The following is an 18,342-nucleotide window of genomic DNA, read 5'->3' on the forward strand; positions in this document are numbered from 1 at the left end:
TATGCTGACCACGTGGATCTGGTGGATATAGTGTGGGGATCCGGGTCGAGGGCCATCACCACCAGATCGTTCCGGCATGAGGGCTCCGATGAGCGAGGGCCGGAATACAGCGCCAACAAAATAGCTACAACGGGGAGTACCAGTAAAGCAAGGAGTGAAATACGATCGGTCGCGAGTCCAAGAGATCAGTGACGCAATATTATCGCATACCTCAATATCGCAATACATGAGCGGAACGACCTCCCCTCTCACCAACGATGCAACACAGCTGAGGGCCTACCTGTAGAACAGACTTACGCGACCTGCTGGCCCAATTAGAATAACGCAAATTGGAGGAAGAATCACGTGACAGCAGCACGACGAAAATCAGGATCATCGCTCGTCTCGACACTCTACCTTCAGTTCTCAATAATATCAGACGTGTTCTCGCTATCGCTATCAAAGTTCTTTGAACCGCTATCGTATCGCCTTCTGTAGTACCTGTAATATCTTCTTTTCACGTAAGTGAGGTTCCTTTTCTATTTTGTGAAGCCACGAAATTACTTGCAATATATCGTATCTCTCTCTCTCTCTCTCTCTCTCCCTCCCTCCCTCCCTCCCTCCCTCCCTCCCTCCCTCCCTCCCTCCCCCCCTCCCTCCCTCCCTCCCTCCCTCCCTCCCTCCCTCCCTCCCTCCCTCCCTCCCTCCCTCCCTCTCTCTCTCTCTCTCTCTCTCTCTCTCTCTCTCTCTTGCAGTTGGTCTGTGTGAGCCACCTGGGCTCGTACCTTATTCACTACTTTTTCTTATCTTGTCCCTTTCTATTTCTTATTGCAAGTAACTTCGCGACTGGTTGACTCTTACTTACGCATTGTTAGTGACTATTGCTTCATTTTATTATCTCTCTCTTCTAGAATACCTAAATATCTAATATGGCTGTATAACAGCGTGTTCTGTTCAATTGTAAATTCTTATCTTAGCTATTGAGCATTACTATTTCCTTATACTTTTTCTGATTAATTCATAACTGTTTCTTCACCTATTATCTTTGATTAATTTATCTTAGTGAGTGTACCGCGTGAGCGACCTCACATCGCCGCGCGGTCTCGCTCGTCGTTCTTTTGACTTTGGAGTATTGCGCAGTATCAAATAACATGTTTTTTATTATTTTCTTCGCTAATACCGCTAATCGTAATTTTAATTTGTCTTAATCCCGAAATTATCTTTTACCGTACCAAATATTATCTCTCTTCTCGCACTTACCGCAAACTAGAGACTACTTATTATCTGTCTGTTTCTATATTTTATGATAATTCTCTACTTGACCTGTTTCTTTGAATTTATCTCGTAATTAATAATTCCCTGCCTCTGTTATATCTCTGATAATTCAGGTAATGTGAAAACTATTACAATTTTTGTATTCCGCATGTTTCTTATAATCGCTTCTCATATTTTATGGCTTGCTTGATCAATGCTTAATTTAAGTACCGTATATCTTTCTCTGTTCTGCCTATTCATTATAAAACCGTGTTAATTATCATTTGAAATCATAGTATCGCGAGCCAACGCATATCTCTCGTTTATTCTGAAAACGTTCTGTTACTTGTTGAAACTCTCGCTTAACTTTTCTCTGGCTGTAAATTAATTATCTAACCTATCTTAATTGTATCTAAATCTCTTCAGTTGTTTGCTTGTTATTAAGATTCATCGCTTCTTGGTCAATATATTTGATACTATTTCTGCTTCCCCTGTTTCTTATTTTATATATTGGATTCAACCCCTCCCCTCTACCATTATCTTGTCTATACTGAGCAAGCTGTGCAAAACCGTCGTAGAACCTGATCTTATCTTTATCTATATCTTTTTCTCTAATTATCTATTTTCTGACGCATGTGCGTCTGGCGCCCAACAATCATATCTTTCTCTTTCATTACATCTCGATCTCTAATTATTCAGGTTAGTAACTGCGCCGTAGGGTAACCAATCTAATCTCACTTATTCATTAACCCTCACACATACATACACACACACATATATACATATAGATGCAGTACAAAAATTACCATCTGGATGGCTTTTGTGTTCATCATTTGTTCCTCTAGCTAATTTCACCATAACTGTTACTATATGTTTTTTTCCTTCAGTTATATTAGAGCAGCTAGGTAAAAGACGAAGATAGGTAGCACTTCGTGATAGATTGAAACCTGACGCCTGTAGTTCTTTAACCAAGTCATCTAGAGTTCTACAGCTTTTCACCATTTTAGTTCGGCGTCTCTCATCTGCGCCACCTCCAAAGCTTGCAAGCCTGTCTTTTTTTTCTGAAATTTTTCTGATATTCAGCGATGCGTTTTTTGGTTCCAAGTAGTTTTTTAGCTCCATCAAGGTCTTTTCGCATTATGGCGATTTCTTGACTGATCTTTAGCCCTCCAAGACCCGAACCCCGGCGTAAAATACTTGTATTTAATTCACTCTCCATCACTCAAATTTTTTTTTCTATTGCATCTTGTGCTGGAGTAGGATGAGATGTTGATTGTGATTTATCAGGAATCGTCTCTTTTGAAATCAGTGCGTGTGCCTTATCTACTTCTCTAAAGCATAATGCCACAGAGGAATCTGTCTAGTTTTTGTCCACCAAAGCAAGGGGTCCACTAGATACATTTTGCTGTTTAAAATAACTTTGATTATAGTTTATAATGAAAAGCAAAATATACATAACTAATAACTTTGTTTGAGTAGATTTTAATAGATAACAATTACTTAAACATAATATTAAGACATTGATAATATTTTTAAAAAAATGTACAGAAATAAAGTGCCAACTAACCCGTTTGAAAAAAAACCGAGCATGTTGGTTTTTCTTTTGAGCAGCAAGCTGTTTTAAATCATTTATGTTTTGAGATATAAATTTTCCAAAAGCATTGTCATCATTTCTGAAAACTTCTTTGTTGTTTGTCCAGAATAAGTTTGACTCCTAAATAATTATTATGTAATTGAATAACTTATATTATTAAAATTTCAAGTAACAGGGAAATCCCCGGTCAACGAGTACAACAATAGAATGATAGAAAGTCTCGAAGTACTGAGAACATATGATTTTTATAAGATTCAATATCGAGTTAACGAGATGAAGTACAGATGGCGCTATTCAATAATACCATTTTTTAGTGCGAAAGTGGTAGAATTTTTAATTTCAAATCTTACGTAATTTCAGATTCCCCCCCCCCTCCCCCCCCCCTTACTCATAGTAAGAAGTTATAATATTCAGTCAAAACCCCCCCTCCCCTAAACGTCTACATAATTTATGAACGGCCCATAAGATGTGATTCCGAAAATAGAAGGAACGGCAGGATTTTAACATATTGTAACGTTTTGGGCGTTACGTTAATAAAATATGGATCCGCGAGTTTACTTATCAAGTCGACGAAATCAAGAGCGTGAATAACAAGCCAAAATCAAAGGCGAAATTAAAATGTTGTGAAAAGCTTTTAATGCAATATACGTGTTTCTTGTTTAAAGTCTGAAACAAGACTGTTTTTACAATAATATCGGTTGGCGCAGCAACCTTATTCTTTTTAAAGACATAAGAGGTTTATAAACGTCTTTTATCTATGCTGACTACTAGATCATTAAAGAGGGGGCAAAACGGGTGATTTCACCCTTTGTAACACTACTCCCCCCCGAGGAAAAGAGTCGTCCCGACTCGGGAAAGATAAAATAATTATAAAAGTAGTCTAGTAGTCAGTGCTCAAAGGTGAGTTGGAGCTGTGGCTCTAAAAATTTAAGAACTCCCCTTTTTACTATCTGGCATTTGCCCACAGTCTCAAGGTAAACCACAGAAAACCTTGAGCAGATAGTTGAGCGTTAAATAATCTCAAAAATTTATGTGCCATGTTTTATAAAGGTTAGTGTTATTAAGTGTTATGTGGCTTCATGAATACAAAGTTTTCCGCAACGGCCCAGATTGACGTCGGGAAGAAATTCGATTTTCTTCATGAAGGATCCCTCCGAAACAGGTTCGGATGAAAACACCGAAACGGGAACCGACAATTCCAGGTCCAAATAAGACGAAAACAGACTTCTCTTCATATAAAATAAGGAAATCGTGGGGTGACTTCTTTAGAAATAGTTCACCCTAGAGTTTTGGAAGGACAAATGTGAGTGATGGTATAACAATTCAAATTCACTAAGTGAATTTGGGAGAATACTTGAATAAAATAAATTGAATATGTATTCAAAAGAAAAGAAACGATCTTATCTGAATTATTTCTGCGTCCTTCTTCAAAATAAAACCACCAGTCATCCTCAGGAATCGGGGAAGATTGGAAGGAAAGGGCTGTGCCAAATAACCTGAAAAAGTGCTCACAAAAACTGACACTTAAGGTTAATAAAATGTGAAAATCAATCAATCGCTCATCGACCTCGAAAAATAATCGTGGCTCATTTCACATTATTCCTTAAACCAAAGCCTATCCGACACAAAACTCGATTCCAGAGAAAAAGTTTCTAGAAAGAAACAACCGAAGAAAACAAATTTCAAATTGATTAGCAACGCAGAAATAACAAATCATTACAAGAAAAATCTTCGTCGAAGACAGACTCAACTAGTTCCTCCTTTTCAAAAAAAAAAAATGTCAATCATAAAAACTCCGCCCGTTTCCGCCCTCATCAATGCGGGCGTAATTACTTCCAGTTTTCCGTGGGAGGACATAAAAAAAATGTCACAAGAGGAATTTAAGATCTATTTTGAAAATCAGTGGAAGACCCTGAAATGTGGTCGGGGTGAGACTGTAAGAGAAAAACATAAGATGGGACTAATATGCCTAAACTGCTGGATTCCTCGGTAAGTTCTCATGCAAATTTTAATCAAAAAAAAATATATAAGTTCCCCGTGTCTGATTTATTTCAGCGCGGACATAAAGAACTTCTACGAGCTCAAGAAAACCCATCTTACCTTCGCGGGAGAGGGCAAAACTTGTCGCGAATGTCGGAAGAATTTACTCGCAACAAACTCCACCGAAGACTGCAACGACTGTGCAGAGGTCAAGTCCGCCTTAAAGATTATGGCGGAACAAATTTTTGAAACTTAATTTTTTTTTTTTTTTTACATATGTAACCTCTTATTGCACCATTCGTTCTTTTTTTTTTTTCTTTTTTTATCTTGTTTTAATAAAGTTAATAAAATAAATTAAACTTTATTTTTCGTTTTTCTCTTAATTAAGAATACTTCTTTATTATTCATATCTGAATTAACCCCCGCACATCATAGACGTACAAAAATCTTTAAAAACTTGATCGGCCGTAGCTTCTGCATTGATAACTAAAATAGGAGCCGATAAAGAAGAAAAGGTTTGTTTCACTAGCCAATCTTCATGAATCTCATGGATAGTTCTGAGTAGCTCTAAAGAAATACTCGATTCTTCCTCACGAGAACGGGAACTAACTCGAGCAAAAGAAGTTTCTGGGGAAACTCGCAAATAAACAATCAAATCTACTCTGAGCTCAGGCGAGCGAATGAGAAGATCAAAATTTTTTGTCAATAAATGAGATTCGAAGTCGCGGAAATTACCTAATCTTCGACGAGCTTCTACAAAACAATTGCTACTGAATATCGATCTTTCCATCACCTTTACAGGCAATGAAGTCGTCTGCAGATGTCTTTCTAACATAACCATTTGAGCGAAATGTTGAAAATAATAGCAATAACGATCTGGGTTCTGATACATCAAATCTAAAAGATTAATTCCGGCTACATTTCGATATTCTTCAAGAGGTTCTAAAAGTGTACAGACCTGGCGATCTGCTAAAAACCTCTTAGTGAAAGTTGTTTTTCCGCATCCGATATTTCCTTCTATAATAATCGTAAGCGGTCGAGTTTTACTCAAACGAATTCCGAAAGGTAAATTCTTCTCCCAATCGATGACCGACTGTAAAGAAGGTCAAGTCGATCACAGTCGTCAAGGGTGTTCGTTTGAAGATCTAACCTCGAAGGATGTCCCTGGTCTTGGAGAGACTGTTCCAGGTTGATCCTCTTCAAAAGGAGCAAGACGATCCAAGTGAACCACTTTCTGACGCGAATGAGGAGATCTTCGGATTCTATAAACAACATCATTTATCCGGTTAACCACTAAGTAAGGGCCTTCCCAATTTCTTTGTAGCTTTGGACATGGTCCTTTCTGTCTTCGTGGTTGAAAGAGCCAAACAGAATCTCCAGGATCAAATTTTGAATCTCTGGCTCGAATATCATAACGAGTTTTTAATTTATCTGAAGCCATAGAAATTCTATTCCTAGCAAAGTGATGAATTTCTTCTAAACGTTGTTGTAATGAAAAGGCATAATCTGTTTGATGCTGTCTTTGCACAGGAACAGGGCCTTTCTCTAAATCTGACGGAAGTCGAAGATTTCTTCCAGTAAGCATGAGGGCTGGCGTCTGTTTCGTCGTCTCGTGAATCGCGGATCTGTAAGATAAGAGGAAGAAAGGGATCCAGGAGTCCCAGTCTCTCTGATTCTGCTCTACGAAGGACGACAAATATTGTAGCAAAGTCCGATTCAGACGCTCTATCATGCCGTCAGATTGCGGATGCAAAGGAGTTGTACGAGTTTTCCTAACCCCTAAAATCTGAGTAACCTCTTTCATTAAGGTTGACTCAAAATTTCGGCCTTGATCAGTATGAAGTTCTAGAGGAACTCCGTGTCTACAAATAAATTCTTTAACGAATGCCTGTGCTACAGTAGAGGCTTCTTGATCAGCGAGAGGGACCACTTCAGGCCACTTAGTAAAATAATCAGCAATAACCAAAGCATATTTATTTCCAGAATGGGTTATCGGGAGAGGTCCAAGAATATCCATCGCTATTCTTTCAAGTGGAGCTCCCACGTTGTAAATTTGAAGAGAGCTTTGTCCCTTCGCTCGAGGTCCTTTCTTTGCCGTGCAGATTCGACATCTTCGACACCAATCTTCAACGTCCATCCGGCAACGGGGCCAAAAGTAGAAGTTGCGAATTCTGCCCAGAGTTTTATTCGAAGCGAAATGTCCTCCTGCAGGAGAATCATGATAAAGAGCAAGAATCTCTGGAACTCGTGACCTGGGAATCAAAAGTTGCCACCTGATTTCTTTCAAGTCTGCAGATTCCCATTTTCGGTATAAAATTCCATCAATTAAAAGAATAGAGTCCCATTGAGCCCAATAAATTTTCAAATCTGGCTCGGCTAAAGATATATCCTGCCAGTCTGGGCGAGTTTCTGCTTCTTTCCAAGACTTCACTTGATTCAAAGTGTCGTCCTCTTGTTGCGATTTTCTCCATTCTTCCTGGTTATTTTCGAAAGAAATCTTCCGTATTATAAGAGAGGGGTCACGATTTTTCTCTAATCGTGCACACTGTTTACACTCTGGCATTTCCTCGCAGGGTCTTCGAGAGAGAGCATCGGCGTTTCCATGATGAATTCCTGCTCGATGACGAATATCAAAATCGTACTGACCGAGCCTTTCTAACCATCTAGCTACCTGACCTTCGGGAGATTTAAACGAAAGTAGCCACCTGAGAGAAGCATGATCTGTACGTATCAAAAATTTCCTGCCGTACAAATAATGGTGAAAATGTACTACGGTCTTAACAACAGCTAAAAGCTCTCTACGAGTGACACAATAATTCCTCTCGGTTTTACTCAAAACTCTGCTGAAATAGCTTATCACTCTCTCTTGACCTCCCTGAATTTGTGACAGAACCCCGCCTATTCCTGAAAGAGATGCATCCGTATCTAAAATGAAAGGAATTTCGACCTCTGGATAAGCTAAAATCGGCGAAGAAATAAGATTTTCTTTTAATTTCTTGAAAGCCTCTTCGCATTCCGGGGTCCGGTCAAAAGGAATCTTGATTCCGGTCAAATGATGGAGAGGTTTAGCTATACTAGCGAAACCTTTTACAAATCTTCTGTAATACGTACAAAGGCCTAAAAAGCTCTGAATTTGTTCTTTATTCTTAGGTGTCGGCCAAGAAGAAAGCTTCTCTATTTTAGATGGGTCGGTCTTCACACCTTGTGCTGAAACGATATGTCCAAGGAAGCCTACTTCTTTCTGGAACAGATGGCATTTTTTCGGGCTCATTTTCAGACCTGCTTGCTTCAGCCTAGCAAAAACTTGTCTGAGATTTTGAACTTCTTCTTCAAAGTTCTTGCCAAAAACGATTATATCGTCTAAATAAACGAGGCATATTTTGCCCGTGAGCCCATGGAGAACAGCCTCCATCATTCGTTCAAAGGTAGCCGGGGCATTACTCAAACCAAACGGCATAACCTTGAACTGCCATAATCCTCCTAAACCCGTAACAAAAGCTGTTTTTTCTTTATCTAGAGGATCCATTTCGACCTGCCAGTATCCGCTCTGAAGATCTATGGTGCTGAACCAAGTTGCACCAGCTATCAGGTCGAGTGTCTCATCGATTCTGGGTAGAGGGTAAGAATCCTTCTTCGTTATATCGTTTAGCTTCCTGTAATCGATACAAAATCGTTTGGATCCGTCCTTTTTGTTGACAAGGACGATTGGTGAGGCCCAGGGACTAGACGATGGTTCAATAACATCGTTCTTTAGCATGTCTTCCACAAGCTTCTTCACCTCTTCTCGGGCGTTGAGAGCGAGTCTTCGAGGAGCTTGTTTAATTGGTGAACTCTCTCCGACGTCGATCTTGTGCTTGACAGAAGTACATCGGCCCTTATCACCACTATCTTTGGCGAAAGAATCTATAAATTCTAGTAAAAGAGATTTAAACGATTCTACCTGAGCTGAATTCAACGAAATCGAAGATTTCTGAACAAGGCTCTGTAAGTGTAAAGGAAAATGTTGTTGCAAATCATCCTCCGAAAGTTCTATTTCTCGAATTCTAGGAGGGGTCCAATAAATTCCATTCCTATTCGTACAAAGAGTTATTTCGCGATTGTTTGAAGCTAGTGAATTTCTCTTAGTCGAGATAACACAGTTATGAGCTGTAAGAAAGTCTATTCCCAAAATACCTTCATCCTCTATATCTGCTATAAAAACCTAATGTGGAGAGTCGATACACCCAAAAAGGTTAATTTGGACAGTAGCCTGTCTCAAAACCGGGGTCGTCTCTCCAGTGGCTGTTCGCAGAGAAAAAGAGGGAACAATCTGGTCATCGGATTTAAAGAGATCCGATCGAACTACGGTTACTTCCGCGCCCGTGTCTATTACCCACAGACAATCGACGCCATTAACAGTACCACGCGCGTAAAGACCAGACTGTCGCAGACTTCTAATTAAAAACTGTTCTCTAAGAGGGCTTTCACTTCTAACAATCTGCGATGATTTTCGCCCTGACAAATCATCCGAAACTAGTTTTTTGGGTAAGTTCCTGTCGAAGAACTCGATTGAGGATTTGCTTCCCCTATTTCTATGTTTTTCTTACGCCAGTTATAAGAGTTTAAATTCGAGCCTTGCATCGGTTTTCCACTAATTTTTTTAATTAGGAAACAATGATTGGCGTCGTGGCCTGTTTTTTTACAAAATATACAAGTCAAGCTAGCTTGACTTGTCACGACCACGTTTTTATTTATACGCTGGTTTTGTTGGTTTTGAAAAGAACCTCGATTTCTTGGTTTAAAATTGTTACTGTTATTTCTATTTTTATAATTTTGAGGTTTTGACTCCTCCGAGTGTTCAAAACTTCGCCTTTTTGAGGCGTTTTCAGACACCTCAATCCGACGAAGCTTGCTCAGCCCAAAATACTGTTTCCTCATTGCCTCCACCTCGAGCGCTTTGGCCGTTGCCTCCCGCAGAGAAGTGAGGCCCGATGTTCCAACGGCCATTTTAATCTCTGGATCACTAATTGCATTTAAAAAGGCTTGAGTAGCTAATAAATTACGAGACGGCTCGTGATCTGGCAATGCTACACGTGAAAGCCGTTCTATATCCTGGCTAAGAGACGCGAGGTCTTCGTCTCGTCCTTGTCTCCTAGTCTGTAATTGAGCCGTGTACAGTTTCGTCAAGTGGTCATTTCCGTATCTTAACTTTAGTGCAGAACTAAGTTTTTTGTAATCAGAAATTTCTTCTTCAGACAATGCCGTTAAAACATTCAGAGCCGGCGTCCGAAGACAAGAAGCAAGGCTGTGGGCCCTCATGGCGGAGTCCCACTGATTATGTTTAGCTATTGTATTAAATTGACGTTCATACTCCGCCCATGGAATCTTTCCATCAAAAATTGGCGGTTTCAAAGGACAAAAGGATTTCTCATTAATCTGAGAAGTAACCCCAGGAAGTCTTGAATTATTTAATTGACTCAAATTAGAGTATTGAGGCCGAACCTGAGACAGAGGCTCGGAAAAATCAACCTCATTGTTTACTCTATTTCTACAAACTGGGGATTCAATTACTCCCCTAGTAAAAGGCACAGACCTTGAATCTCGAATATCCTGGATTTGTCCTGGATGTCGGATCTCTTGAACAACGGAAACAGGAACAGGCAAGGGAACAGGAGAGGGAACAGGAGTAGCGACTCTAGAACCTTGTGGTGTAACAGCCAATCCTCCAGCGCCACTCATTTGATGAACGGATTGAAGGGCCGCCACAGTCGTCCGAAGAAGGTCTTGGAGATTAGTTTCAGAACGCTCTCGAGCCTCCCCTTGCTCTTGAAGCAGCTGGATTAGTTGTTGCTGTTGTTGTCTTGCCGCTTTTTGTTGTTGTCTTGCCGCTTCTTGTTGTTGTGTTAAGATCTTTAATAGATCAAGTTGAGAGACCGTCGAAGGAGTTAAAAGAAGGTCCGCAGAAGGTGTTGAAATTTCTTCTGGAACCCTCGGATTTTCTATGAGAGAAGATTCTTCTCCACTTTCTCTTCGACGTGAGCGCGTCATACGACTACAACTCATTGTTTATTACACGCACTGAATCGACTTTATTAACAAGAACTCAAGATCCCACTTCTGACACCAATGTAACGTTTTGGGCGTTACGTTAATAAAATATGGATCCGCGAGTTTACTTATCAAGTCGACGAAATCAAGAGCGTGAATAACAAGCCAAAATCAAAGGCGAAATTAAAATGTTGTGAAAAGCTTTTAATGCAATATACGTGTTTCTTGTTTAAAGTCTGAAACAAGACTGTTTTTACAATAATATCGGTTGGCGCAGCAACCTTATTCTTTTTAAAGACATAAGAGGTTTATAAACGTCTTTTATCTATGCTGACTACTAGATCATTAAAGAGGGGGCAAAACGGGTGATTTCACCCTTTGTAACAATATATTGACGAAAATTTGAAATACAAAATAATTACAATTAAAAACATAGAACAACGAATTCAGATCAGCACAATTCAATTGACGGGATCATGTAAAGACTGTGACTGACCAATCGTTGCTATCTTCCGGGAAAAATGGATCGACAGCAAGAGAGGGTACAAATAAGGCTATCGTGAGACGCGTTAATAAAAATAAAAAGTAAAGGAGATATAAATTTGAAATAACGCAAAGCTGATGGGCGCCAGGTACAATGTACCACGATAAACCTAAAGAGATGAGGTAATAGGAAAGGGAAAAAAAAGTAACTCAGTAGCTGAGTATTTGGCAGATGGGAACGTGGACCGGTGAGAGGAAAATTGACACAATCACACACACTCGCCGAATTAGAGTTAGGTAACAATGTTAGTTTGTTGAAGGCAAAGAAATTGGTCTCGAAAATACCCAATTCGTACAAAGACTTAGGCAAGCAAAAATAACAAATCCGATTCGAAAGACGAAATAACAGACAGATATTCAGGCAAAAAGCCAAACTGTTGAAAGAGATGTTAAGTTAAAAGAAATTCTTAAACACGAGAATATGATACACTGAAAAACAATAACATTGATAAGAGAACTAAATTAGGTAGTTGATTCGTAAAAAGATAATACGGACGAATAGAAACGATACAGCTGACAAACAGGGACTCAATACAATACAAGGGATCCGGGATGACTATACACAGGTCAGCTGTCGCTTGACTAATATTACTCAATCCGTGATCTACGCACTAAATTGAACAGATAGGTTACGATATTACAGTAATATAAAATTCGAAAACAAGATGAGTTGACAGCAATAAAAATATGCCCAATAATAGGCAATAAGGAATAGCGAAATTTGTAATAAATAGTTGAAGAATACAGGGACTGAGTTCGGTTATTCAGGAGGCAGGCTTAAAGCGGAGCGTCTGTTCGAGTCGCCTCTTTGGAGAGGAGGGGTAATTCTGCGCCGTGGCAGCCTAGCGACGCACGAGCGCTGCTCTACGTCGATCTACCGCAGAGAATCGATATCTCACAAGCGGCTGCGTTCAGCCGCCTAAATTTAGCGCGGGGCAGAATTCAAATGGGGACGCGAACAAGATGGCCATAACCGACGCTATGACGCAATAGTCTACAACTACGCAATTAACACACTTGCTATTCTAACAATAACAAAATCGGGAGAGATACAATTATTACAATGATTCGAAATACAGATACGTTATTTAAAACTGAACAAAACGTAATTAAACGTTAACCGACAAGATAAATTAGTGACACGATCTGCCCGTTAGTGCGGGAAGGAGAGGGATCACCCGAATAGTAGTACGCGTTAGTGAAAGTCGAGAATAAACTTAAGAAAAGACAAGATATTAAGTTAGGCTCGTCGATAGGGTTAGTAAAGATATAATTATAAGCCACACGAAAACCCGAGAAACGATATTAGTGAATCCAAATGGCCCACAAAGAGAAACGATAAGACAAAGCTATTCGGAGGTTCGTGCTGTAACAAAAGCCAACTTACGTTATTTAACCGGAACTAGTCCTTGAGAACCACAGTTCAGTCACATGCACAAGTTTGCAAAGGTAACAATTAATTCCAATAATCCAAACCACAAACGAAAAGTAATTCAGGTAATGCAAGAGCAAGGAACGCCAACAAGCAAGAAAAGCTTCTTGAGAGGATCGCAGTATCCTCAGAAGTCACGAGACTCAACTCGTCCCGGTACCGTTAGCAGCCCCCAAAAATGGTTCTCTACGGGCTCGTAGGTGGCAGCAGCTGCTGGGTATTGCATCTGGCAGGCTTCGCAGCGCACACAGGGTTCGCCGTATCTCGTCCCCCCATTTTCCCTTGGAATCTCAGGTGATAGCCTCGATGGTTCAGCCGTCAGAGGGCTCTCCGGTAGATTTCGGTACAGAATCAACATCTCTATAATTGTGAGATGTGATCTCAAAGATGTTCTGGCCGATTTTGGTTATATCGGACCAGGGCGATAATAACTCTCTGCGATGTTAGAGGCGTCCGGTAGATTGGCGCAGGATTTGTGGCGATCAGGCTCCGTCGAAGACGTCTGAGCACTGGGCGAAAGCCTCGTAGAAACCGGAACTGGTTGCGAGGATGGCACGGGTACCACCTGCGAGGCTTTGAGTCACCTGACAGTTAGTTCCAGACTGCGGAGGTATTCCCTCATCTCTTTAAGTCGATGAGTATTGCTATCTTCGCTTTCTTCCGTCGGCCAGCTCGAAGATGAGGAATTTCGGGATAGGTATTGGGAAGGGAAACAGAATCAAAAAGCGTTAGTAAATAAACTTAGCGTTATTTAAATGACCGTATCGATAGCCTGTGTTCCTTGCTGCCGGCGGAAAAACGGGGATGTCAGGAGGTCATATAACGCGGTGCTAATCGCCGTGTTACAAGACATAACAATATGTAATGTACACCATTCGCTGAGTAAAAGCACAGGGACATTTATCACGGATATAAGTAATGAATGCGAGAAAATAATTGTCAAAGGACATATATTCATAGTAAGGGATTTTAATATAGATTTAAAAAAAGACAATGACTTCCAAAAGATTGATACGAAACATGACTTGTATAGAACTTGAACAATATGTTAAGGGATACACTAGAATTACCGAAACATCAACAATAATTGACTTGGCTTTTTCAAATTTTAACATTGATGCAAATATACTCTCAACTCCAAAAATTACTGATCATGGCATTATAAAAATTGACCTGCGTGAAAATGAGGAAAATGGAGCAAAGATAACAGAATTCTACAGAAGAGACTACACTAATTTTAAAGAACATGATTTCAACAACCGGATAATCGACAACATCGAACAAACTTGTAATGTAAATAGTAGTGTAGATGACATAGCGAGTAATATAGTGGTAGGGATTACCGAATCAATGAACATATTTGCACCGATTATAAAAAAGAGAATATCAAAAAGATGGCAAAGTAAACCTTGGATCACGAATGCAGTCAGAGAAGCAAGTAGACAAAGAGACCAAGCACACAAAAGAGCAACGAGCAGTAAATCAATAGACGATTGGACGCAACGATCTGTAATAAAGTAAGTTTAGTTAAGTTTAATTTATTGAGCTTCTAGGACAATTACATAATCCATAGCCCAGGGGGCACTTATACAATTAATTGACACATTTAATTATAATTCTTAAAAAACAGAGTAAAATAGAATAAAACAAAATAAAATAATAAAGTAATAAACGAGACTATTACAATCAAGATAACGGCAATACAAATATACTTTTGTTATCGACAGAATGCGAAGTGATACTAAAGAGTACGCGACAATTTATTCGTTTAAAATAAATGCTCTCAGACGACAAGCCTGAGGTATGAACAGGCTGAGAGCTTTTATAGTTTGCATATCAGAATTTTTCAGAACATCGTGGATTGCAGGAGGTGCAGAACCAGTATTAATCAGGTACTGCTGACGGAGATGAGCCAGGACTGGGCAGTCAGTCATGAAGTGTTCGATGGTGTCATTTTCCTTGGTATTGCAGATTGGGCATTTTGAGTGGTAGTGCAGTTCATAGCAGCATCCAGAGGTTTTAAATGCAAAGTAAAATTTGCTGGCAAGTCTTAGTTGCATAAACAGTCTGGTGGCGTTGAGCTTCATCCTTTTGGAGAGATATTTGCAGCAGCCTCTTGGATTATTATTTGTGTAAGGTGTTTGTAGGTAATGGGCATTACTGGCCAGCCGCATATCTTCCCACCAGGTTTGATTCTGGTATCTGCGTAGGAACGTATCCCTGTATGAGCACCATGTGGGTAAGTCCAGTTTTTCGAGACGTGGTACTATATCTGGATAGTATTTTTTGATGATCTCGAGAAGATGACAAAGCCAATTGAATTTAGCCTTGGATTGTGCAGCCTGGGAGAGACTGCTCATACGTTTAAGGCAGATCTTTGGTAGCCGCTTATCATCCATTGCCAGAATCTTGCAGATCCAGTCCCAGGTTGCCTTCAGTACGAAGTACGCTAGTCTAAGTCGTCCTAGTTCCACTCTTAAGAGAGCACCGGCAGTAGTCTTTGGCAGGCCGAAAACTCGTTTAAAGAACTCACATTGAATCTTCTCTATGAGATCAAGGTTCGATAGTGCCCGTATGGGTGAGGCATATAGGAGAGTAGCTTGAACGATGCTGTCAAAGAGTTTCATAATGCACGGCACAGAGTCGGTTTTGGTTGAGAAGATGATTCCGGTGACTGAGCTGAGAGCTGAACGAGCTTTGTTGATGGCATTGATTGCAGTGGGGCGGCTGAATCCACTGGCCGAGACAGTTAGACCCAGATACTCATAGTTGTCGGTAATTTCGATTTTTTGATCACCAAAGCGGAAGTTCAGGTCTCTTGGTAGACGACCAGCGCAGCGGCAGTAAATTATTTTGGTTTTGCCAACGTTGACTGCTAGTTTGTTTGATTGACAGTATTGCGTGAGCAGATTTAGCTTCTTCTGGAGATCAGACTTGGTATGAGCGAGTAGCGCGAGATCATCCGCGTATAGCAAAGACAGTATGTCGCATTTACCATCAATATTGATACCGATGCTTCCGTTGTCTCTGAAGAAATCCTCGAGGTCGGCTATAAATAGGATAAACAATAGCGGGCTCAATATTTCGCCCTGCAGGACACCCTCTGCGACGTTAAAGTTCTTTGTTGTTCTGCCGTTGCTTTGAATTTTGAAGGTTGCAGAGCTGTACATTTTGCGAAGCAGTCTGACCAGTTTTGCACTAACACCCAGTTTGTGTAGCTTTAACCAGAGGAGCTTATGATTGACGGAGTCAAAGGCTCTCCTGAAATCCACAAACAGAATGTAGAGTTTGGCCGTAGGTTGACGCAATCGGAAGTTTATTGCCGAGATTAAGTTAGACAAATTATCTGCGCAGCCTTTTTTGGCTTGGAAGCCAGCTTGCGACTCAGGGATGGCTCCAGTGTCACGTGCCCATTTTTCCAGTCGTTTGTTTAGCATGTATGTGAAAACCTTGGTAATATGGTTGACGAGTGCGATACCTCTGTAGTTTGAGGGGTCGCCACGGTCGCCTTTTTTATGGAGCATCGTTATCGAAGTAGAGAACCAGTTGCTAGGTATAATTTCAGTGTCTAATATTTTATTAAATAGACAGAGCGTGTAATATTTCCAGTTAGATGGCAGCGATTTGTAGAACTCGCTTTTGACTTTGTCGGGACCAGCTGCTTTGTTTGATTTAGAGTATTTTAATGCCGAATTTAATTCCTCGATAGTAAATTCTAGGTCCAGTGATGGGTCTAGCACTCCGTAGAATAGTGTTTCGTCCGGTTCCTTCGGCGGAGTTACCAGTTCATAAAAAGAGTTCCAGGTTTCTATGTCTATAGGAGTAGCATTGGAATTATGCTTCTTTCTATGCTTCTTGATGGTAGCCCAGAAGTCGGCAGAGTTTTTGATGTTTGCCAAGGTTTCCAGTGCTCTCTTGTGCGACTGGCGCTTTTTGCTTTTGACCAACGCTTTGAAATTCTTTTTGGCACTAATGTAAGCTGACTTTTCTGGGTCCTTGAAGCTTGCTTGTTTGAATCGCGCGAATAGGTTTTTTAGCTCGTGTTTTTTGTATTTGCATTCTTCATCAAACCACTCCTGTGACTCTCTGTAGTAACTCTTGGAGGATGAATTCTTAGACATACCTGCATGTTGGGCACTTTCGATGATGGCATTATATAAATTTTCGTTAAGAGCGTCTATCGGGGTGTTATTGAAATCCACAGCAATTTTGGCTGATTGTAGCATTTGAAGTTTGAAGTCCGAGCGACTTGCCGGCAACCAGTGATAGGTAGTTTTGACAACTTTGTTTGTAGCTGTGCCGTGCTCGGCTGAGGCAGTGCAGTGGGGATTAAGTATCGTCAGAAGTAGGGGGAAGTGATCGGAGGGGTTTTCGGCATGTAAAACCTCCATGTCGTTGATCAGTGGCAGGCTTTGGATGTTGGCCCAAACAAAATCAATAGTACTGAGTCCATTGCCAAAGTAGGTGAATTTGCCAGGTGAGTCGCTGGGCGTCCTTCCATTCAGGAGTATAAAAGAGTTATCAAGCATAAAGTTAGTTAGTAAGCGGCCCTTTGTGTCTGTTCTCAGATCATTGGAGATTCTCTGCTCGGTCAGGTTGGTTCCGAGAATGATCCCCTCGGAGATTTGGCCCAAAGGACCAACGTGTGCGTTGAAGTCGCCCGTGAGGAAGCAGGCGTGATGCTCATGTGATTGTGTGATCTCATCAATCGCGAGTTGTAATAATTCCAAGGAAGATACTATGTCGCGTTGAGGGCGAAAATAGATACTCCCAATGATGATGCTGGTAGGACCGAAAGAGGCCTTTGCTATGAGCCAGCTGTCTGACGAATCCAGGATGGTGATGTTTAGAGATTTTCTGGCAATAATAGCAATGCCGCCGCTGGCATGTCCTAAGCTTTTTTCTTTAATGGCAGGAGCTATATGAAGTGTGTAATCTTGGAGGCTTGCTGGAAGAGTGAAAGCTGTTGTTGCCCAGGTCTCGCATAGATAGATTATATCAGGACGCGGAGAGAATGTGTGTCCGAACAAATTCTGCATGCCTCTTGCATTCCATGATAAGATTAGCAGTTTTTTGTATCTGTGGATGGTGAAGGAGTGGGAATGGAACTGTTTTGGCTGTTTAGGGAGCGGTTTATCGACGATTTGAGCTGGTCTTCCCAAAAGTCCCAAACGAACAATTCATTATTCATTTCCAACCTAGTACCTTTTATCTTCGGGTTTTTGCCATCTTTTCTCATGTCGGCTGCGGTTTCTTTAATCTTCTTTAGGCAGTAAAGTTCTCTATTAGTGTATTCATTGTTTAGTGACAGGGTCGAACCCTTTAGAACCGTACGCTTGGCATTCATTACTGTGTCTTTGGCTTTTTCATAGCTGAGTTTGATTTTTAAGACTTTTCTGTCTTGACGCATTGGTATAACATCAATAACTGCATTAGATAAGCTGAATTTTTCCTCCATGAATCCATTTATCTGGTGTATGAGGTTAGGTTCACGCCAGTTGTGATTCTTGGCTATAATATTGAGTCGCTTTGC

This window comes from Neodiprion lecontei, chromosome 2, assembly GCF_021901455.1.
Source record: "Neodiprion lecontei isolate iyNeoLeco1 chromosome 2, iyNeoLeco1.1, whole genome shotgun sequence".
Taxonomy (NCBI): Eukaryota; Metazoa; Arthropoda; class Insecta; order Hymenoptera; family Diprionidae; genus Neodiprion; species Neodiprion lecontei.